Below are 24686 nucleotides of genomic sequence, written 5' to 3'. Positions count from 1 at the left end.
TGAGTTTTTTTTCCAGGATGAATCATTTCAAACCTGTCTTTTTTTTTTTTTTTTTTTTTTTTTTTTTTTTTTTTTAATGCAGTGACAAGTCTTGGGGATAAGAGAAAACCAGATTGTTAGAATTCATCATGACCTCAGTGTTTTACAGTAACACATAATACTCCCCTGAGTAAACATGAAATAGATTGTTTGGATTAAGTTTCCCCAGTGTGGGATGATTATTAATCACTGTCAATTTGAGTGGATGAATAAAATGCAGTTCAGGTATGACTTTCCCAGGAATGACAACTCACTGTTTTGTAATATTGTCATGGATGAGGGAAGGAAAATATTCCTACTGCATTGTCAGCTAATTCAGCTGTGGGAGTAGCACAACAGCATAGCACAAACAGAAGTTACTGTGATCCTGACCAAGAGTAATAAATGAATACAGAACCATTGTAAATGAACTTCAGTGATGCACACTCTGGGAAGATTTGTTAGCTTTAAAGTCAGTGTCTTACCTTTTTTTTTAATCTCTTCCTTCAGAAAACATCCACCTAGATGAGGAAGTTACTTCTTTTCCTTTGTCCTTGCAAGCCCTCTGCAATCTTTGTTTTCAGGCAGAAGATCAGGCTCATTGCGTCTGGTAACGACCCTTCTGCTCTGATCAGATCTGTCAGCTCGCACTGGCCAATTATTTTGAAGTGTGCAATCCTGTGAGTTGATGTTTCTCAAGAAATATGAAGTAAAAAGAAGAAATATTACTACTTTAACCTTTATGTGGCATAAACTGACGATACTGTACTCTTGCGTCCTTTTCTTACCCATGTTTTCAACAGAAAATCTAGTACTACTCCATATAATGGAGGAGGTCCAAAATGTGCAAGGATGACTGGATGAGTATGTCTTGAATATTTTTTAAAAATGTTTTTGTCACCCAGTTGAGATTTGGGTAGCATTGACATCTCTGGAACCACCACGTGAGGTTTGGGTGGCATTTCTGGAATCACCAGGTGAGGTTTGGGTGACACTGACATTTCTGGAATCACCAGATGATGTTTGGGTGACATTTCTGGAATCACCAGATGATGTTTGGGTGACATTTCTGGAATCACCACATGAGGTTTGGGTGACATTGACATTTCTGGAATCACCAGATGATGTTTGGGTGACATCTCTGGAATCACCAGGTGAGGTTTGGGTGACATCTCTGGAATCACCAGTTGAGGTTTGGGTGGCATTGACATCTCTGGGATCAATGTGAGCTGGGACAGCTCAGCCCACAGGGCTGTGCGTGAATTGAACAAAGGGACAACTCAAACTTCAGTGAAACCACAACTGCATTTTTTTCTCCTGAGCTTAGTTTATACTTCCAAAATATCATTAAAAGATTTTTGCACACATTTTAATCTTTGACTTAGTCAGTTTTCAGCAAACAGATCAGAAAGCTTCTTCTGTTCCACTCTAATTCCTAGCACAGAGCAGTCACTTGTGCCTCTTTCACTGTGAATGGATGTCCTCATGTTTTCAAGGGGTTGGTGTTACCTTGGTTTTTCCCAAGCATTTCCTGAATCCTACATGCTCTTGGACATCACTCTACAAATCCTGCTACAGCAGGATCCCTGGGGTGCTGCTGGCTTTGTGATTAGCTGATGGAAGAGCACACAGCAACCTTGTAAAAGCACAGTGCTCCCTTTTCCCCTCCTGCCCTGCTCAGGGGTCAGTATCAGAATAACTCCCACACTTCCTGATGCTGCTGCAGAGCCTCTCCTATCGCTGAAGTGCTCATCTCTGAGTGAGTAATTTACCTCTGCCATGAGGAGCAGGGAAGGAAAATGACATTTTGCAAATGTAGAGTTAAACACATGCTTGAAAACCAACCCAGTGCAGCTGAACTGTCGATTTCCATAACCTTAAATTACACCAACCTTAGCACAGCAGGTTAAGGTGTTGACACAGCAATGTAATTAACAGCTCTTTATACAAGAAGGTGTCTTTTGTGACAAAAGTTCCAATTTTTAAAGACCACGGGAAAAAAAAAATGAATGTCTGATCTTGAAAAACTTGCAAGACATAGGCGGTATATACAGCAGCAATTAAAATGTTTTGTTTTGGTTTTAGAACTAAATGAAAATTTCAAATTCATTCAAATCTTGAAGAGCAGAATAACTTTTATTACCTATTTCTGTTTTTAAGGGGAGCTGAGTGCCTAATTTGCTTTGAGAATCTAGCAAGTATATTCTCAGTTGCTGAAGGAATGAGGACATGCTTGTTAAAACCTGTTCAGCTAATTTGACACATATTTGCTAGAAGAAAATATATTACCTTACAAGTTGTCTACTTCTATATGATGCCAAAATACATTTGCAATATTTTTCTCTAGTGAACTGAGCTATTAATTTACACAACAGAATTGCAAATCTGAGAAGATTTTCCAGGAACTGAAGTGACTGATGTTAACACTTTTCATAATTTACAGAAACAAGAAAGAAGACATTTGCTGGCATGCAAGTAATCGAGTTATAGGATTACAAAGATAAACCTCATCTACATCAGTGTAACACAAACAATCTTGCTTTTAAACTGTTTTCTTACGGCCTGCAAGGATTACATGAGCACATCAGTAAACTGATCCGTGAGCACTCCTAGTCCCAGCATCCCTGCTCTACCCAGGGATAAACAAAATAAACTGGAATCCACTGAGGGGCAAACTGTGGGCAGGATGTGCCCCACACACTCACTGCCACATTCCAATCTGAACTAAAGCCTGCACCTGCTAAAAGGTGCCTTTTTTACATATGTAAAATAAAAAGCCAAACTATTTGGCTTTTAAAGGCATTCATGAGTTTCTGCCTCTTTATCCTGACTCCATTTTCACCCTTGGATGTCTACGGAGCAGCATTGATTACTGGATCCTGAGCCTGACCCAGATTAAAAGAGAAACATTATACAAATTTGCTATTTATTTTTGTCTGCCTCTTACTGAGGCTCTGGCTGACAGCTTGCAGGAGGCAGGCTGGAACAGGTCAGCACATGCCCCAAGCCCAGTCTGTCACTGAGTCCATGGAACTGGAGGCTGCCTTGGCTTTCTGTAGTTTATAGCACTGCAGTGAACCACAGTCTCCCTCCCCACAAAATGGGTCAGGCATGAGAATGCTCTTATTTAATTACTCAAGGGAAATATTGACACTTTTAATTCATTTTCATTTCCTTTCTTGTCAATATCTCTCCTTTCTTTACTATCCCTTTTGTGTGCGCTTGCAAATCTTCCTTTTAGGAAAACCACTGCAGAGACTCTTATTTCTCCCCCAATATATATTTAATTCCCTCTTCCTTATTGCCCTTTAACACAAACATGAGTCTGCTCCTTAGACAAACAATCCTTATGATAACTGTTGAAAGCCTCCCCTTGCTCAGATGGAAAGTTAAAATTTGGAGATGAAAGAAAAATCTTCTTGCGATCATATCCTTCCCCCCAGAGTTAACTGGCTAACTGAGAAAAAATATTAATTAAAATTTTATTATTTGCCTATGCTAAATATTGACTTTCTATCTAATCCTTCAGCTGTGTGACACTCTACTAATGAGGCATCGTGGGCAGTGCATTCCTTTGTTTATTTGGTACAATCATGATTACTGGAATGGGCAGTGCCCCGAGGAAAACGCAGCTCAGCTTTGCACTCATCCAGGACAGAAATTTCTGGCTGCACACACAGAAGGGGGCCCTACATCAAAATGCTGCTGACCAGAGATCTGACCTTATCTGTGGATCCAGCTTCTTCTCAGTCAAGTGATAAAAATGGCATGAGATCTGTAAAGAAAAGTATTTTAATTGGCATTGCTGTCTGGAAATGACATTTTGAAAAGGAATGCCAGGTGAGTCTTCAAAATTTTTTCTAGCAGCTGTCACAGTAGTTCTAGCTTTATTTCCTGGTTTACTTTCTTTGTGTGTTCAAATGAAAGGGCTAGCTTTGGTAAATATTGTAAATTTTGTCAGGAAACACAAACGCTGGCACCCTGCCTCTGCTTCTCACTCATGGCTGGGATGAGATTTTTACTTGTTGCAAGACAGATAAGTTCAGTATATTTCAAAGTTGTGTAATTATAACTATGTGAGGTTGTTGAAAGGCAATGCCAGGTTTACAGAAGTGCTTTAAATTTGCAATACTCTGCTCCAAATACCCCTAGATCTGCTGAGTGTGTGCTAGCCATCAAAAGAGAATTAGAGGTTGTCCAGGCAGCTGGCAAAGAGATATTACAAGATTAATAGAAAGACTATTCACCTTTTACAGTGGTGAAGGAGAAGCCAGGCCAGGAGGAAAGAATTACATTACATTTCAGCTACAAATATTGACATTGCATTTTTGAATACTGTTCCAGACCCCGTGAATAAGCACAGAGCAGGAAGCCTCACCCCAAGTGTGACACAGTCACGGACACAACGATATCTGTGTGCAACAGCAGCTTTGGCCTTAAATCCACACAAAACCATGATTCTGTGAGGCAAATGAGAATCCATGTAGGTGAACTCTGCTATTATCTGCCACCATAACAATGGGCTAAAATTCAATTTCTGTCATTTTTAGACCATTATTATAGCATCAAATATCTGCCTTGGCTTTATTGGATAACAGAGATAAAGTCACAATTATTTATGGGAGTGGATGGAGCTATCTTTATGCAGGTGATGACACGTTCTGCTGGAAGCATGCACTGTGTGAAATGTGAACACGCAATTCTGTCATGCAGTTTTCTAGACAGCATTTAAGCTGGAAAGTCTGAATTACACATGAAGGGAATAGTTAAATTACATCCATTTATGGAAACCTGGTAACTGGACCAGGAAAAAGACCTTTACAATTGATGAAGCCACACCAAAGCATTTTGTTCAGCATAGAACAAAATTTTTCACTTAATCTTCTGGGCTTTATTGAACCATATCATACCTTTTGTTTTAATGGAGTTCAGTTTTAAGACTAAAACTATCTTTAAATTATTTCACCTGTCTGTCTATGAAATATGAAAGGGGCTCTTATGATCCCCTCTAGAATATTTTTATTTCTCCTGAATTATTTGTACCAAAATACAAGTAGTTCCTCTGGCCTATCATTAACCTCATGAACAGATAATTTATGCTTCAATACAATTCTATATATTAAAATAAAAAATATTTAAATTTTTCTGTGTATTAAGGTATAAAGTACAACATTAGGAGGAACTTATGTTAAATTCAGAGATTCTGAATGCTTTAAAGTGAATATGCCAAGAGAAAGTCCCCAAGTTGAGAATCATGGCATTGGAACTCATACAGGATATATGGAACAATTACCAGGCAGAGAATCCACCAAAAATAGATCACTCAAACAATTGTCTTTAATAAGACTTGCCAAGATTGCAAAAATATTTGTATTACTAATAAAGATGCAATTTTCCATGGAACGATTTTCCTTGTAAATGTGGTAAATCCTACCCTCACAAATGCATCATCCAATTCAGGGATTAGCTTTGATGCCATTAATTCATAAAGACTTCAAAGACAGCACCTATCAGCACAAAATTCCTTTTTTCACCTTTGTGGTGCTATGTATTTTGCTTTTCCTCCTGTAAATATCTAATCCACTTTTTAGGCCCATTTACCTAATAGGCACATGCACAGCCCAATAAAGAACAGATAGCTGAAAATAATCCTGATTTCTCATGTTACCCATATTGATGAACATCAGGAATAAAATTCTTCTCTTGGATTATTTACCTCTTTACCAAAACTAAAATGCTTATTTCTTAAAGGAGTGAGAATAATTTCTGACCTTCATAGATGTCATTCTCATGCAAAAAATTACTTTTGAGTCACATTCTAGTGATTAACAGGGTATTTTTTGGATTTTGCTTTATCATATAATAACTGTACACATGTAAATTATTTTAATTAGAAATGTAATAATTGTACATAAACTCTTTTAAATGTCCTGCTCCTCTGAGATTATTTTATAAGAATTATAGAGAAAATGAGATAGAATTGGTATAAGTGTGGTACGTAGGTCAAAACCAGCGTGTTTATGCCACTAAAAAAGCAATCAAACCTCCTCAGGTATGAGTGCAGAGACTTCAGTCTCAGTTTAATGTGTAGCTGAATGGGTCAAATCCTAAATCCACGACCCCTGTTTTAGTTCTGACCTGAAGCCAAGGTAGAACCACAGATTCATGGGGACATTAAGGTCCCAAAATGATCAATCCAGCCTTCAACCAGACACCTCCGTGTCCCTCAAACCAGATCATGGAGTGACACATCTCCTCCTCCTTCTAACCCTTCCAAGGATGGTGACTCCACCACTTCCTGGGCAGCCTGTTCCAAGGTTTGACCACTCTTCCAGTGAGGAAACTTTTCCTGTTTTCCAACCTGACCCTCCCCTGGCACAACCTGAGGCTCTTTCCCCCATCCCATCCCATCCCATCCCATCCCATCCCATCCCATCCCATCCCATCCCATCCCATCCCATCCCATCCCATCCCATCCCATCCCATCCCATCCCATCCCTCTTTGCCTGGGAAGAGAGCCTGACCCCCACCACACTCTCCTGCCAGGGAGCTGTACAGAGCAATCAGGTCTCCCTGAGCCTGTCCTCCAGATTAAACACTCCTAAGATCAAAATTCCAACAATTTGATTCATTCCAACCCCTCTTGAATCTCAAAGTGTCCTAAAAGTGAAGTTGTTGGAGGCGCTGCTTTGCTGAGCCCCAGCTCTGGGGCACACAGAGAGAACTCGGGGTCTCAAGTTACCACCCCTGCCTAACACCACAATCTGTGTCAGACACCCAGAAAGCCTGGCTTGGCGAGCTCCAGCCCAGTGAAGCTGAGCTTTGGAGGGTGTTTGTGGCACTGACAATGGAGAGCCTGTTTTGCAGGGTCTGTCTGACACGGCCACGGAGGCGGCAGCGACACACGCTGAGCTCTGCTTTAATCAGCCCCATGACAGCAAGACACATCTCTGTTTCACAACAACCAAGACCAAACACTTCAAAGCACTTCTCCTTTCTTTTTTATACCCATTCCCCCTCTCTGATAACTAATCCAACTTAAAATATGTGGCTTGCAAACACAAACCTGATTTGTGACCTATCCGGATTAAAGAAGAGCCTTTGTTCTTCTCTCAGAATGTCTCACACACCAGAGGATAATTATGAGAGGTGCAACCCCCTGTAATCATCTCTGTAACAAAACACCTGACTGCAATAGAAAGATTCCAACAGAAATGTAAATAGTGAATGTAGAGAACACAGTCAAAACACCGCCCTCAGGTTCATTTCAATTGCCTTGTTGATGAAAATATAACTTTGATAACCAAGAATATGTCCGTGCTATGATATCCTACTGAACAAAACTATCTTGGACCGACAGACAGATCTTCACGGCAATGTTTCTAGATTCTCTTATAATTTAATATATGAAGCAAGTCTATATAAATTTAAGGAAATTATGATATGTCTTTGAAATGTAACAAATTAAATCAAAGACTCTAAGGTGTTATCAAATCTTCAGCTGAAGAGGCCACAAGAAGAAGGAATGGAGGGAAGGAGAAGCTCAAACTACAGAATGGTGTAAGACCACTCAGAACATCTCATCCTGTCACATTTTTGAAATCACAGCTGTCCTGTCTCAGCCAGGGTCTCATTTATCACTCATGTTCCTTTTAAAGCTGAATGTTGAATAAGATAAAACAGGACAAGCAGGGACCCAAACAAATACTTTGGTGTCAGACACTTCAAACACAACAACGTGGAATTACAGCTTCTTTGAGAATCCCATGGTCCTGGGTCTCACACAGGACTTGTAAAACCAAGGGGAAAACAGCAGAAGGCCATGAGAACTCTGCTGCACAGATCAATCCCTGGGAGAAACCTGGTTCAGCCAGGAGACTTGACTAAAAAGCTCCAGCCTGCCAGGCCTGCCCAAGTCAATTAGAGCTGCTCAGTGCCCTCCAGGCCAAGCTGGCCCAGCCTGTGCTTTCTGCAGAGCTGTGGCTGCACTTCAGTCACGTCTGCCCAGAGCCAGAGTCCCAGGAATCTGAGTCCCCTCTTGGAGCTGAGAGAATTGTTCATTAAATCTGTAGCACTTCCCATACACCTTCAGCTCCTCGAGAGCTGTTAACTGGCTTAAACATTCCTAAAAGTGCATGTAGAGTAAGTTGAATTAAGCTATGTGTGTCACTAATTAAAATCATTGAGATTTGAGTGGGCCTTAAGGGCAAAAATCTGTTCCTTTTAAAAGGAACACACATAAATACTCTGGGAACATTTAAGTATAATTATTATAGCCTTCAGGACTCTGGCCTAAAAGTATCAGAATGACTGCATTCCTGATGGCAAAGTTTATTAGCACTGTTTATTTTTATTTTCATTTTCATGCAGTTATTACATGAATGCCTGGAAGTGACTCTAGCACACAAGATCTGTTAATAACACATACTACATAAACTCTTCGATTACTTTTGTTCATCTCATTTCTTTCAAGGCAATTTTAAAATCTGAAAACATGATAGCTGAAGAAATTTCGTTCCTTATTCATCGAGGAGGCAAGAATTGCATTTTTTGTCAGCAGTTAGGAACCAGCCCAAAGTCACCTGTGTGTGCAAAGCTCTGTAACACTTCACAAAACTAAAAAAAACAAAGAGAAAACAACCTGGACTTCTTGATTTTTCCACCAAGATGCTTCTGGGAAACTATTGTTTGCTCCCTCTTGTTCCAAGTCTGGCATAAACCTGGATCTAAGTCAAGATCTAAGTCAAGATCTAAGTCTAAACCTGGATCAAGACACTCGACCTGATCTGTGCTCTGCTCCCAGTTGTAACCAATATTTTGCTGTGCTGCTGCTGTCAGGCAGTTTTGGTGGCACATTGATGGTCCTGCTGTAACTAACAGATATTAAAAACACACAGTTAGCAGACATTTATGGCTATACACATAAATGTATGCTTTAATGGCCTATTACTTTGTGTAGAGAACTATTTAATGACCCTGGGATGAGGATGTATGCATGGCTAGGTTGTTTTAAAAAGGCTTTATGTTCTTGGCAAGCCAGATCTCCAAAGCTACTGAAGGAATTCAGAAGATGTGGAAGAGGTTTCCAAAGAATCCAGCAAAAAATGAGAAGAGCAGAGGCTTGAGGGGGGCAAGCACAGATTAATACCAGAAACCCCAGTGGAATAAATACAGATCACTGATGATGATCAATCACTGATCAATAAGGAAAGCAGGGTAGAAACAGCTGCAGAGCATAAGTGGAACATGTACAGAGCTCTGAAATACATTTTGCAGTAGCTAGTGACTGAAAGCATGGACAGAACCATCTTCAACTGCATGCAAGGCTCCATTAAATTAACTATTTATGTTCCTTACTGCAGAACAGGTTAAGGAAGACTGATTATTTTGATAGCCTGTAATATTACAAAGTATTTCTTATCACAAAAGGGAAATCAAAGTCTTGGCCTGTATTATCATAATCCTCCATCCTTGAAGCTGGAAATTACACAAGAATATATTTATTTCCTTGTCATATTTCCAAAACATACTTTACAAAAGTCTCAAACCATTAGGAGAAATGAATCATTATTCTTCTGACCTTTTGAAAGTAGATTACAGGACTGTGATCAAATCCCATTAGAATTATGTATCCACAAAGGCACTTCAGCACATCCAAAAATCAGGGTAAAGCATTCTTAAACTATTTTGGTTTTGCTCTGCAAAGAGGTTTAACCATGACTAAGAGGAATTTTGTGGCTATCCTTTCATTAGCTTTGAGACTTGCCATTCTCGTGCAGGAACTCATAAGGATCAGCATATATTTTTAAAGATAAGACAGAGATGAAGTCTTTTATCTTAAAAGACTGGGTAAAGAGGCTACAGACTGAGAAAAAGGCAAAAAGTGACTCATTCAGAAAGGAAGTTCCATTTTAAATTAATGGAATCATTAAAAATCACTAATGAAGGAGCTGCTAATCAGACAAGAGCTGGCTGTGTATTGGGGTCTGTGCAGCCATCCCAGGTGAGTGGAGAACATTAATGGCAACAGGCAGAGCTGTTTGGGATATTAATGACCCCAGACTCGGGCAGAGCTGTGCACACCTGCCCAAAGGATGGAATGGACTCTGCAGGACCTAGGAAATGTGTGTTAAATGTCTACATGCACAGGATACAAGGTGAATTTGCAGCTTGTCTCGTTTCCCTGTGCATGCAGCTCCATCTCCTGCAGGACAGGAGGGTCTCCTGCATCCCAGGGCTCTGTCCCAGCCCCTCCTGGCCCCCAGCTGGACCTGCCCTGTCCTGACAGGTGTGCATCTCCCTCCCTGCTCCTGCTCCTCACTAATAGATTCCAGTTTTCCCTACAAACCTTTAAAAATTGTCTTTACTTTACGTTTGTGGTATAAAATTGATGCCTGATGTGAAGTTTTCCTTAAGGAATATTTGCTGGAGTTGGACATCTGCCTGTTTGCAGGAGATCTTTAAAGCCCCAGCAATCATTAGTGCAGCTCCCCTGTCCTACAGGCAGCTCATATTTAATCTGTATGTTCTTTAAATGCAAAGCATGCTATATTTAGTGTTCAAACTGCAGCATTAGTAAACTGAGCCCTCACTTATGTGTGCATGTGGGTGAATTGGGTGTCTCACAAAGGATTCAAACAGATGCTTTAGCTTTAATGATATTTCTAATCATCTCACTTATGCCCCAAGGATATTTTCTTATGCTTTATTCTCCTGTCATGATTTCTACTCATTACAGTAAAGTGTTATTTTAAATCTACTTTTTATATTTGAACTTGCTTCAGCATCATCTCCTTAACAACTTCATTTTTTTTTTAAACACACACTTTCCTTGTGCTGTCTAATTATAGGCACTGTCCTCAAAGGCATAGGCAGAGCAGATAAAAACAATCACACAATTCAGTGGTGACTTGTAATCTTTAGTGGTGACATCAGTGGTGATTGTTATGCACTTTCCTAAGAGAGAAAGTCAGGAATAAACTCAGCTGAAGTCCCAGGCAAGGCTGGATGGGGCTTGGAGCAACCTGGGATGGTGGAAGTTGTCTCTGCCCATGGAACAGGATGGGTTTAAATGTTCTCTTCAATTCAAACTTTTCTATGATTCTATATTTCTATGATTTTTTTTAAACTCTAAAGTTACTTTTCACTGTCTATATTTTCCCCCTATAACCTTATAATCCTGTCTATTAAACCAGTGCATGCTTGAAGATGACACTGAAATTCAGATTTTACGGAACATAAATGAATATATTAGTACCTTTATAGCAAGTAAATATGCTATCAATTGTTATATTCCATGCAAGTCGGATTTCTGAAAAAATTTTCTCTTTTCTGCGTATATGGGTGTTCCACTTCTTGTGGGAAAGTCAAGGAGACCTTTCTTGGACTGTTTTCCCAGAAAGGAGAAAAAAAGGGAAAATGTTCTGATTCCTGGTGGAAAGTTTGATCCAGGAAAAACAGCTGGGAATGTCAGAATTCATTCCCTGTGAAAGCTCATCTTGCAATCATGAGAGCCATGACTTGGTGAGCATTTGTGAGGAAACAGGATGAGGGAAAAACAGGAGAGGGAGGAAGCTGTGAGTGTGAAAGGGAACCACGAGCAGGGAAAGAAATCTGCCTTGGTCTGAATATTGATTCCCAGAAAAACCAGATATTTATCTCCTAGGAAAAAGGAAATATAAACCATAGTAAAATTTCATTTCTTACATAGGAACACAGGAAAAAAGAGGATTTTTTCAGAACCCAGAGTTTCAGGCAGGCCAGCAATGTCAGCTTCAGCAATTTCACTGCTGAGAGCTGCTCAAACTGCCCTGCAAATTAGGGGCCTTAAATTGGCCAGGCTCACACAGAAGTCAAACTGCAATTAAAATCTTGATCCATTATTTTGTGCAGACATTGATTCAGAGTAAGCAAAAAGCCAAGCTTTCTGATTAAAAACTTTAAATTTCACTGAAGAAAATAATGATCAAAAACCTCTGGCAGAAATAATTGGCAAAGGAAATTTGAGAAGCAAAATTTGTCAGTTTCATTATCTCAAAAAATTAATTAGCAGTGGGTATTGATTATCCAAAACTAATAAAAAACCCTGAAAATACCCAAATATTCCCACTAACTTGCAATCTGAAATTAATCACCCATAGCCATATGTCTTTGCTTTTGAAGAACATCTGACAGATTAAGTTTGGTGGAATTAAGGACTAAGGAATGTTTCCTAAATCATATTTTCAGTAATTGTATTTGAAAGCCCCACGTTTGTATCTCATCAATAAACACAGCAATGGTATGGGACAAAATTAGAACTGATTAATTAATCTGAACTAGAAAAATACTGGCTTTGAAGTTCTAGAAAACTATCTCAGTGTACAAAATGATACTTTAAATATGTGTTAGAAGTGTTAGAAGCAAAACAAAATTCTGTCAAAACAGATAAGGGGCCATTGAAAATAGTTATTTACTTAGTGGGTTTTCCATTCACAGAAGAGTCTAAACAGGTATAAATTTTTACCTATTGATAGATGGTTTTGACCAGTTACATGTTTTTGGGCATTTTTAGCTTTTTTAGAAGTTGATTTAAAAAAAAAATTGGAATTAGGGAAAATTTTATTTTCCTTCTATTTTCTCAAAGCCTTTTCCCACTGGTTTAATCAAGAACCACTCCATTTGTCTTATGTCCTTTATTAAATCTCACTAATGCTTTTGATAAGGGAATTTTTTGATCTGCCTTCAAAGCCAGTATTTACCCTTTCTTTATTTCCTACTTTTGCAGGCACAATTTGCCAAGATAAAGACTGAACACATGCAGATTTCTGTTAAATAAAAACAAACATTTCAGTTGGAACAGGCTCTGTTTCAACCAAACACACTTAATTTGCATCTACAGAGAATTTAATTTTATTTATCAAAGACAGACTCCAGTCTGTCTAAATCTTGATCTTGGATCTAACACAAATACTTTATCTCTGAAATGTGGCAAATCCAACCTTGGGACTCTCCTTTTTTGGGGGGGGACAGGGAGAAATGAAGGGTTTGCCAGCCAGACTGACCTTTGGGAGAGGAAAAGTCTCCCAGGATGAATTTTTTGCCCTCGGGACACACAAACCCCCATGTGCAATGCACACACCAGCCCTAGTGCCTGTCAATATTAACTCTGATGCTTTGAAAGCCTCCTGCAGGTATCTGATAAATTTCCAGTTGCATACTGGCTGTAAAATCATCATTTATGAAGTTGATTTATTTTAATTAAGAACATAAGTGATCCTGTGTCTCTCGAGAGTTGCTGGAATGGCTCATGCACTCATATTTATCTTATTACCTGGGGATTTAAAATAATACTGAATCAAATTTTTCTTCCTACTGAAGGTTTCTGCTTCAGAAATCTACTGATTTAATGGTTAGAGTACTTAAAGAAAGGATAATACTTTATTTTCTATTTTAACCAGCTGTGAAGACTTGCAGAAGGTGTTCACATTTATTATGTTATGATTTATATAATCTGTACTTTCTTCCCCTCATAACTGAGCACGAATGGATGAACATCTTGATTTCAGACTTTATTTGAAAATTACTCCAAGCATCCTAAAACTTATTCAGCCAAATTAATCTCTTTATATAATGGATAACTTGTCATTATTCATGAAAACCCTAAAGAGCAATACTCTATAATTTGTACAGTAGAAGTCTCTGGTTGTCCTAAATTACAGGCAACCATATCAGCAAGAGAGTGAATTCCCAACTTTGACAAGAGACTAAACATTCCAGTGTTTTTAGGAAATAATTACATGTTTTACTCAAAATTGCACCTAAATTTTGGGGGAGCATGGCCTGCACCTTATAAGGAGAAGCCATAATAATATAAATACCTTGTGCACAAAAACTTGCTATGATTAAGGCTCTGTACTTCAAATATCTCAACAGTCTAATTAGCTAATTGCATAATTCTAAAGAATAAAATTTGCCATCTGCTAGAAATGGAAGCTCAATTAGAAAAAATTTTTTTAAAGTGCATTCCCTAACAGAAATTCTAGCAGGAATATCTTTTACCTTCCTTTGTACTCACTTTTCCCAGTGTGGTAGCCCATTATGTACGTGAAGCAGCATTTTAGCATTTGCTAAAATATCATTAAAATTTATATTATTTATTCCATTCTAAAGGGGGAAGAGTATCCCTGTGGAGCCCTCTGAGTTGTTTATTATAATAATGCTGGGTATTTGCAGATATACAACAAGGAAATCTCTTATAAGGAGAATGATTTAAGAAGGAATTACCAGAACATTTTAGAGGTGACCCTCAAAGCTGAAGTTCTTCTGTGACCACGGCTTCTCATTGTGCTGGAATTCCTCTGAACTGGGGGGATCTTCTACAGGCAACGGTGTTCTTTGAGAAAAAAACACAAAAGTTTGGTTTTTCTCTCTTAAAATCCCCCAAACACCCTGAATGGATGAGAAGGGACAACAACCTTCCAGAAAACTCTGCATGAAGGGTTCAGCTTTCCTTGCATGAAGAAGCATCAGCCCATTTTGCCTTGGAATCAACTTGAGGTTTTATCATACGGCATTTTAGGTATTTTCCTGCTAATTATACATCTGCTGTCTGCAGAAGATAAATAGGCTGTCTCAAGTAAGCATTTAACCAGCCAATTAATATAATTGTTAGACAATGAAGATCAAATTATTGGCAAAAATTAGCTTGTTATGTTCCAATAAGGCAAAAAGCACAAATGTTATATTCTAGTGAGGCAAAAGTCCAACATTTATGTTTCTGCTAAAGGAATTATATAGCATTTTCCAAAGGAAATAAAAAAAACTCCACAAAAGTTCTGTAGTTTTTAAATATAAAGTAGCATTTCTTCCTTCACTTATTTGGCAATAAGATTTTGAACATCATTGTGTTCTCTCAATTTTATACCCATCTCTCAAAACCAACTGGTTTCTTTTATACTTCTATTAAACTCAATTATCAAAGTCCAGAGGAAAATATTTAAAATATTTTAGAAGTTAAAAATAGATCTATTTCCAAGTTTCTGTGGCCCTGGCAGGGGATTTGAAATTTAATTTAAATTCCCTTCCAACCCAAACAATTCCATTATTTTAGGTAAGGAATCCACTCTGCAGGGGCAGCTCACCACGAGTCCTCCTCCTCAGCACGACTATTGAAGACGTTACAGATGGAAAACAAAAAGCCAAATGCAAAACCCTTGTAACACGGAAAGCAAAAGCAAAGGTTTAGATACAGAAAGACTTAACATCTTTAATCATTCATTTTTATTTTGCAAGACAAACCAGACATAATTTGAAATGGCTCAGTGAGCTGTAAAAAATTGACAGTAGATGTATGTGAGAAGACTGAAAAAGCAATTATCTGAGACTAATTTGAGTTTATCAGGCAGAAATTAGACTTTTATGGGTAAAGTTAGAGTTTTGTATTAAAAATGATGCATTAAAATATATAAAATTTCAAGGGTAATATAGTTAAAACTTCCTTGGCAAATAACTGATTTTCTGTCTGCACAGCTCCTGCCTTCTCAACAGCTTTTATTCAAGTAGGAAACATTCTAAAATAACAGATCATAAAAAATACTGTAACGCATAAAAAGGAGGGGGAAGTCTCTCTTTGGCTTTGTATCTGACTTCTGCAGCATTAGGGATGCCAACCTTTCATTGTCAGTTCCTGAGGAGGTTGGACAGAGTTCACGTTGGAGATGCAGCTCTTGTAAAGCAGTTTTTGGAAAAGGTGCATTAACACGAACGCACTACATCTTTCACTGACCCCAGAGAAGACTTTAAAAACCTTTTTGAGGTTTTTCTACATTTTATAAAGTGAATAGATGCTATACCAGGGCAAAAGTCTAATTATACCATGCAATCACATCAGAGTTTCTCCTCTTAACATGTTTAAAGCATTAAGAAAATGTACTTTGTTGCTCACATTTCTAAGAGCTCCTGTTTCCCTAGAAGGAATCAATCCTGCAATATTCCATGCAGTGGTTCCTATTTAGTGGCCAAGCTCTTGTTCATGTAATTTTCCAATAAAATAAAGGATTGTTTAAAGTACATCCACATCCAACATGAAATAATATCTCTCAGGATGCAAAATGTATGTCCTGAAGGGTAGGAAAATGGAAATGAGCCTGTGAAGAAACTATTGAATAACTGCCTTATTAATCACTTTTTATAGTATTAAATGCACTGTGTGGAGTGTAAAGCATTCCAATAAACACTGGACTGAATTTATTTGTTCAGGTAATCTTAATTCTAGCATTTCCTCAGTTGTCAGTCATCAGCCTTGCTGTCTCTTTCATCATAATTTACCTGGGAACTATATACATAATGACTCCTATAATTATATTTTTCCTACAATAATTCTGAATGCTTCATAGAGATTGTTTATTGCAGGAGGTAAGGACCAAAATCTTTCTGTAGGATCATTATGAAATCTTTTGTCTCGAAAAACTGTCTTCATTGCACATTTTAATTTACTTGATTAGATGCAAAAGACAATTGAAAAAAGGAAACAAGAAGTCAAACATAAGGAGTCTTTCACTAAATGTGGTAAAATTTAAGATTCCTGGCAGGAATTCTTTCATTTCAAAGATTCATATCTTAATGAGCCTTGGAGAAGCCTTTATTGTCTCTCTAGTGAAGAACAATAGTTCTCCAACCCATAATTGCAGCTTTGGTAGATAACTGAATCTTTTCCCAGAATCCTGTCAGTGAAAAATATTGGTGCAATTGGTGAGCAAATATGGGCAAACTTCTGGGTTCTAATAATAATAACAAGTTCTGATGACTGAAACAGCCAGAAAAAAGCAAAATGAATTCCTTTTATTTTAGTAGTCAAGGCATTCTAGGAAAAATTCCCACATTCATTAATCCAGTTCAACTGCATTGGGATTGTATTTACTGAATAGACACAATACCCTGAAAGGTTTGTGATGGACACCTTAGAAACCAAATTTATTGCCGAAGAAATACTATTTTACCACATCTACCCTTTACAACTTCAAGTTTTTCTTCTGATCAGATGGTCTAAATTCTTTGTCAGGTCGATTCCTTAAAAACTTTTAAAATTTCCATTGTCATGGAAGAGGAAAGGTCAAGGTTTGTCACACCTCCTCCGGATCAGAGGGTGTGTTTGAAATGACAGCATAAATACCACAAGGATATGTTCCTCAACACAATTTATAATTAACTGGCTTTGGGGAATGGGGAGGAGACAAAGATAATGGAGGAGAAATTCTTCTAAAATTGAATTTTGTGCATGTAAATGTTTTTAATAGCTCAGATGTTTTGATAGTGCTGCCCTCCACAAATGGTGGCAAATGCTTCTCCAGGGTGTTTTCCCTCCCTGCCAGAGACATTCCCATAAATGAGAATGGAGGTTATCTTCAGTCCCCCAAATTCTGAGCACATTGCTGCAAACAGGCTAAAGGAGGGGCTCTTTCCTAGTGTCTGTCCTTGATCATTCCCAGATTTGTCCCCAAAGGCACTTTCCATTTTTTTTTTTTTTAGCCGAGCCTAATTCATTTTTTTAATTAAAATGATAATATTCCATCCATATTCCTTTGAGAAGAGCTTAGCCTTTACATTCCCATTATGTGCTATCTTACATGTCTTTACATGATAATGATTTTGCTGTTACTCAATAACTATGCTAATTTCAAACACAGGAGGTAAGATTATCTCCCTCCCAACACTTCCTTTCATACCATTCCACCCTGAAACATGCAGCCCTTCTTCCCCTTTACAAAAACATCATTACCAGGTCCTTCCCACTATCACAGCCTCCCATAATCTGTTGGGTTTTATGTACATAACACTGATCTTTGTCGCCCCTAAGTCTGTGCAACAGCAAGATAATCAGGAGCTCATGATGAAATCATTCCATTCCTGTGTTAGTCTCAATTTACATCGAGCACAGCTCTGCAGCTGCAAATCCCATACTTGGCTGCACCTCAACAATTACATTTACAGGTCGTAGATTGCTTCATTCTTTTCATTTTTCAGACCATCATGAACAAATAAATAAATAGATAATCATTTCAGTATCTGACCAAGCAATGAAAGTACAAGCATTTTAAGGTACAATAGCTACAAAGAGATTCTTTAGTTGATAATTTATTGCTGTATTTTTATATGAGAGGGGATCTCACCAATCCATACCAATATATCTCCAAGGGGTGCCAGAGGATGGTGCCAGGCTCTGTTCAGTGATGCCAGTGCCAGGATGAGGAGCAGTGCCCAGAAACCACAACACAAGGAGCTGCACCTCATCATGAGGGAGAACTTATTTCTCCCCCATGGAGAGGGCAGAGCATGGAACAGCTGCCCAGGCGAGAGTGTGGAGTCTCCCTCTCAAGGGACACCCCAGACCCACCTGGACACGTTCCTTTGTCACCTGCTCCAGGTGACACCGTCTTGGAATGGGTGACCTCCACAGGTCCCTTCCAACCTGACTTTTCTGTATCACAAATAATAGTTTTTACCTTATTTTGAATGTAAGTTTATGCTAAGTTTAATGAGGCTTGCTAAATCTGACACATCCTATCTGGATACCACAGTGATAGATACATTAGATATACCAAAATAGATATATTAGGGAGGCAGAATTAGCACTGTATGTGCTAAGGTTGATTGATTACTTGATGAGTATTATATTCCCTTTACTGTTCTCTAAACCCCAGCTTTATTAACTCCAACCAATTTTCTCCAACTCTTCAATTTGTAGAACTAATTGTGCCTCGTTGCAACTTCCTCCATTTAACTGATGAAGACTTAAGAGACAGAAGACTTCTACAGATAGAAGTTGACTATATACATAAAAAGCAGATTTTTATAAGCTGAAACTTGTTTAACCATATTTATATGTTAATTGAAATGTTTATGTACAAGCAAATGCCTGTATATGAATATGTAATAAATTTAATTCTGGATTTTAGTTTTCCTTGCAGGAAAATCTGAATTTTGGCTGAGTACAAGTTCCATAAAACCTTTACAATTTTTCTTTATTAACTATAGAAAGGTAAGGAGATATTTGTGTTGTCGTCATTGTTTCTAAATTAAATTTATAGCACTAAAGCCTATACTTGTGATTTATAGAGGAGAGTGTCTTTTCTCCTGCTCAGAACATTGATTTTCTATACCAATTTAAATGAGGCACTGCATCTATGGAACAGGTAATGAATAACATCTTCATAGGCAGAAAGGCACTCTAAACAAACATTTGCAAGAATTGATCTCACCTTTGTTTTGCCCTCTGTCTTGGGAAACGTGTTGTGTAGATTGTTATTAGTATTAATCTAATTTTCATGGTAATACATTTGTTCTCTATCCAGCTAAATAGAACATATATTGGAATTAATTTGATATTATATTTAGAATGTTGCATAAGTTTAGAACTTTAACTACTGCTGACCATTTAACACCTGAATCAAAAGCTCTGTTTAGCAACATCAGATGCATTAAACAGTTTGGAACAGGAGCTGGTCTTTGGAAACCAATCATATCATTATTACAGGGGCATAAAATTGACTGCCCAGAGTTATTGTAGCATTGTGTGAAACAATAACTGTTTTCACAATTAAAAACATATTTGCTGTGGGAATTTAAAGACAAATGTTATTTATTGTGTATTTTAGTTACAGCAAGTCAGAGTGAAGTTAGATTGTAAATTTAGCATTTACTATTTATTTATGGTTTAATTTGACACAATAATCAATTTTTCTTTATTTGTTGAGGTCTTTTTTTACCAGAAAATACACTGTCATAATTTCACTTTATTTTGTCATGGTAAGTGAGCTTTCTCAAGAAGTGCTCCACTGCTAAGCAGCCCTCTCAAGCAGCAATGGCACCATAATTAGGTCTCTGCAGACTTATTCCGAAACCACTTAGTGCAAAGGCGTAATCTCCTGTCATGACATAATAATGTGGTCTCCAAGGGCCAGCTCAGAGCTTGCTTTGACACTGCAATGGCAAGAAAATTGATGTGAGAGCTGCAGGGGTTTGTGCTGGAGGAGCTCCTGCCCTGCAGAGCCCTCTCGGTGCCTGGCTCTGTCCTCACGGCCAGGCCTAGAGGCACCGTCCTCTGTCATACCTTAAGATTTCAGCCTTTATGTTTTTCAAATCCTGAACTGCATTAGTGCAGAGCTCTAAACTCCATATAAAGTGTTAACTACTGTTTTCACATCTTGGGCAGGCAAAACAATTCCTCTAGGCCTGTGATCCAAGGCCACCCTGCAGCCTCAGGCCCCAGAATGTATAAACAAAAATGAATTGGGCAGGAAAGCAAACTGGGGATAAATGACTTCATTACCTGAAGCTGTAGCTGGAGGATTAACCCCTGAAATGTAAATGAACCAAACTTATAATTGTCTCAAAAACTCATGACCATCATCCAGCCTAGGTGTAGCATCTGGGAGGCTCTGACTGCCCAAGGTGTGTCTCTATGGAAGGCCTTTAATAAATATTCACTTTATTCTCTTAACCTTGTCTAGCCTGTTCTAGGCGGCCACTCCAAGGCAAGCCAAGGCTGTTGGTTGTAAAAAAAACCCCTGTGAGAGGCTGGGTGTCAGGAGCTTTGCTGCTCACAGAACCCTTTGCTTCTAATCATGGTCACCCTGTAAAAATCCCTCTAGGCCCTAAAACATGGTAGGAAAAAAAAACCCAGGTACTTTCTCCAAGTCTATCAACTCCTAACATTTTATATCTAAGGTTTAGAAGAAAAGAAATAGGATATCACAGATTCACAAAATGATTTGGGTTGGAAGGGATCATAAAGACCACCTGATTCCACCCTCTGCCATGGGCAGGGACACCTTCCACTATCCGAGGGTGCTCCAAGCCCCTCCAACCTGGCCCTGGACAATTCCATGGATGGGGCAACAACAACTCATGAATATGATGAATATCACTCATATAACTTTTTCCTCTTGTACTCAAGTCAGATTCATTATTTCCAATATAACAGACATTTATTAAAAATTATTACAAACTTAAATTGTCATGAAAATGGTTCTTATCCCATCTGTGCTAGAAGCAGCCTTTGTTTTACTATCTCATGTTTAATCTTTCAAGACTTCAGAAAGTATTTAGTGTGAATGTTTTAATTGTTTAGCACAGATGCAAGAAGCTGGGTGGCTTCAAGTCAGCAAAATGGAATTCTGAAGTACCTTGTTGAAAATGGAAACAAATTAATTTTACAACAGCAAACTGAAAAATAAAATCTCTGCAACATAAAGGAAAATTTTATAATCACAAATACCTAACAGCTCCTTCTGATTTACCTTGAACACATTTTTATTACTTTAATTGGAAAACAGCTAAAAACTTGGCTAGCAATAAAGTTATGCAAATATTCAGCTTTCTTTAAATTGCCTCGGGAAAGTAAGGAGATATTTTGGAATAAAATCCTTTCCAGGCTATTTCCTATGATGAAATAACAAAGGGGAAACTATAAAAATTACCCTGTCATTACCATCAGAGGCCAGAGAAGCCCATGGGTTGCAGAATTATTGTCCCATAACATATGTGAAAACCATAAATGTTAACTGAATGTGTGTCTATTCTGTGATTACTTGAGATGACAGGAAAAAGAATTGAAGATTTCCATAATGGGATACATATTCTGACCCTTATCAGCACAAGCCTTGACAAGGGAAATTTAAGGAGACAAATGAGAACCAGCTGCTTCCATAAGTGATGATGGAACCACAGAGCCAGATGGACCCTGAGCAAAGTGGATCTTAAAGAAATCGTCACTCACCTTTCACTATGCACAGTAAATAAACTGATCCGGAGCTACAAATACAAAATAGATTTTTTTCACCCAATAAGTTGTAAGTTATGTTTAAAACATATGGGATGTATTAGAGATGCAAATAAAGCTGTGTGTTAATTATTGTATAAAATATCAACTACAGAAGATCTGTCAGTTTTTGGGACAAACAAGTGTTATTGTCATGCAACGTGCAGTAAATGTAGGGGATCTGAGAGATATCTCATAAAATATTCTATGAACTTTGTCACCACAGACATCAGGCATATTTACATTTATAGCTGATTTTTTGTGAGGTTTTAATTACTGTAAGGAAGGCTACACCTATCTGTCATGCAACTCTACCACCATCTCTGACATATAAACTTAGAAGTATTTCTTTCTCCAAATGCTCTCACATACCCAACAAACAGAAATCTGCAGATTGTGCCTTGCTGTGACCAAAGATTTGGTTTTTCCTTTCCAACATTTAGGTGTGCAGTCTGTCAACATACTGAGCACTGAACTATCCTCTGCCTTATACACTAGGAATAATTTCAGGAAGATAAATCTGCAGCCTGTTGCTCTGTTTACATCATTAACCTCTTAGCCTCAGCTTACAATCATTCCTTTTATTTCCCAAAACTGGTTTTTGTTTGCTTTCAAGTCCAAGGTCACCTCCCAGTTGAACCAAACCCTTTGGATGTGCTAGTTCCTGACTCACTGATGGACTCTGTGGCTGCATTTCCAATCAAGTGCACTCAGACATTCCCACATGGAGCCTGCTTGGGGTGGTACTGAGGGACAACTGTGATGATTTTCCTTTCTTTATTTTTTCTTACTGTGTAAAACTCCTGACAATAATTAGGCTGCGTATTTCTACATTTTTTTACATCAACATCTATTTTACTTCTACCCACTGGAAATGTGTGGAGAAGACAAAGGTGTGCAGCAACAGGAAGCACAGGGGCACAGGAAATTCTGGTTTAATATTAGGGTTTTAACTCTTTTTTCGCTATCAGAAGTGTGCTTAAACATGTCAAGCACAGATGCTGAGGAATTGACATCTCTCAATACATTCAAACTGGCTGGAGCGACCTGGCCTAATCTGCTCTGCTGCAAGGTGTGAGGGGCAGAAGGGGTTGGAGGAGGACACCTCTGGAGTGCCTTCCAAGATGGAATTAAAGTGATATTCTGCTGATGCAAAAAAAAAATTTAAAAATTGAAGCGATGAGTGCCATAAATGCCTCTGTTACAAACTGTAATGAATAAAAAATGATTGGACAAAGCCCCATAATAGGATTGCTTTTATACCCCAGTTTTATTTTCACTTCTATGCTGCTCACATTATGGGCTGTAACTTACCCCTGCACACTGCCAGCACACAGACTATTTTTTCATAATTTTGTTTTGGATCATCAGTTTTCCCTCACACACAAACTGCAAGCAAATACCTTTACAGCTTTACAACAAGAGGAATTATTCTAGACGTACCAGAATAGAGCATATCTATTATATCTTTTGTGCCTTTGATTCAGTACCATACAGTGTACATTTCATGAAAATAAATAGTATTTACTATGATGTAAATCGAGAAGATATTTCATAGGCATGGTACGAACAAGAGCCAGACATCTTCCACTTTTATGCACCTTTAACATTTCTTTTTATATCAGCACGTTTCTCATTCTGGCCATCTCTGACAGGTTTCAAATTATAATGCTCTTTTTTTTATATTCTCAACACAGCAATCAAATCTTTAGACCTTGAGGAGAAGGAGGAAATTAAGGCCATTAACATGTTAGAGAATTGTTTGATTTACTCATTATAAATTATTCTGAAGCTGAGCAGCTCATAAGACATGCCCAAAGGGAAGACAAATTTTGATTGGCAGTGTCAAAAAAGTCAAGGACATAGAGAGGTTTTGTTAATAATTACTAAGTGCCATTAAGAAATGCTGTGTGCTATCTCTCCAAAATCAGGGTGATTCTGATCCAGAATTTCCCAGCTATCAAACATAGTAAGACCTGAATTTATAATTAAAAGACAGATTAAGAATATGTGCTGTAAACCTTCTCTTAATACCTATAAAAGATGATAATATTTAAAAAAACCCCAAACTAGTCAAGTTGGAAAAATAAACTTCAGGATAACAAAACCCCTCAGATACAAGTTCAGGGAGGCCTCTTTATCATGGTTTCCTAAATATCTCTTTTTTTTTTTTTTCCCTCAGAATATATTCACAACTTTCCATCAATTATCAAAAATACACAACAAACACCAGTTGCACATCAGCCAACAGGTCCTTCTAAGAGCCCCATCTCTACCCTGGAACCCTGGTTAACAACATAAATCAACTGTAACCCCAAATCCCTGTGCCAAGCTCCACAGTCTGGCTGTGCCCATTAAATGTGTGAACTTCCAGAAAAATGTTTCCTTATACAAGCAAACTGTGCAAAACCTCAGTTTTCAGGAAAGCAAAAGCCACAATATCCTAGGAAAGGAGAGAAGAGGAATTTTACCATCCCTCCACCTGAACTAAGCCAAAAACCTTACCTGAAAATACAGGTGACAGACTTTGCAGATGGAGCTATGCAAATTGACAGTTTTCACTAAAATGTTGGACCTTCCCATGTTTTGGAAGAGGTTCTGTCCTTTCTGTCCCAAGTCCAGGTGAAACAGGAGTCCTGTGCCTCTGGACTGGTGCGTGGGGCACTCCTGGATCACAGCTCTGGGGTTGGCTTTTCTTCCTTTGCTGCTTAATATACGAATTCTAAACATTACCTGGGATGGAAAACAGGGAAAAAAAATCATCCAAGCAGCACTTTTCTCACTGATATTACAAAACTCTTCACTCCAATGAAGAGGATGTGCATATTTGAACATTTTTTTATTACTTGAACAAACTGTAGTAGGGCAG

The 24686-nt window shown here is 38.2% G+C and overlaps 1 long non-coding RNA gene across 1 annotated transcript; it reads left to right on the top strand.

Annotated features, from left to right (window-relative positions):
* Nucleotides 1-2637: 2637 nt before the first annotated feature.
* Nucleotides 2638-22874, top strand: LOC119695212. Its single transcript, XR_005255091.1, has 3 exons — nt 2638-3858; nt 18966-19036; nt 21600-22874. It is a non-coding gene; the product is annotated as an uncharacterized LOC119695212 (long non-coding RNA).
* The last annotated feature ends 1812 nt before the right edge of the window (nt 22875-24686 follow it).

Source organism: Motacilla alba, chromosome 4A (assembly GCF_015832195.1).
Source record: "Motacilla alba alba isolate MOTALB_02 chromosome 4A, Motacilla_alba_V1.0_pri, whole genome shotgun sequence".
Classification (NCBI taxonomy): domain Eukaryota; kingdom Metazoa; phylum Chordata; class Aves; order Passeriformes; family Motacillidae; genus Motacilla; species Motacilla alba.
This window is presented reverse-complemented; position numbering and strand designations above follow the sequence as displayed.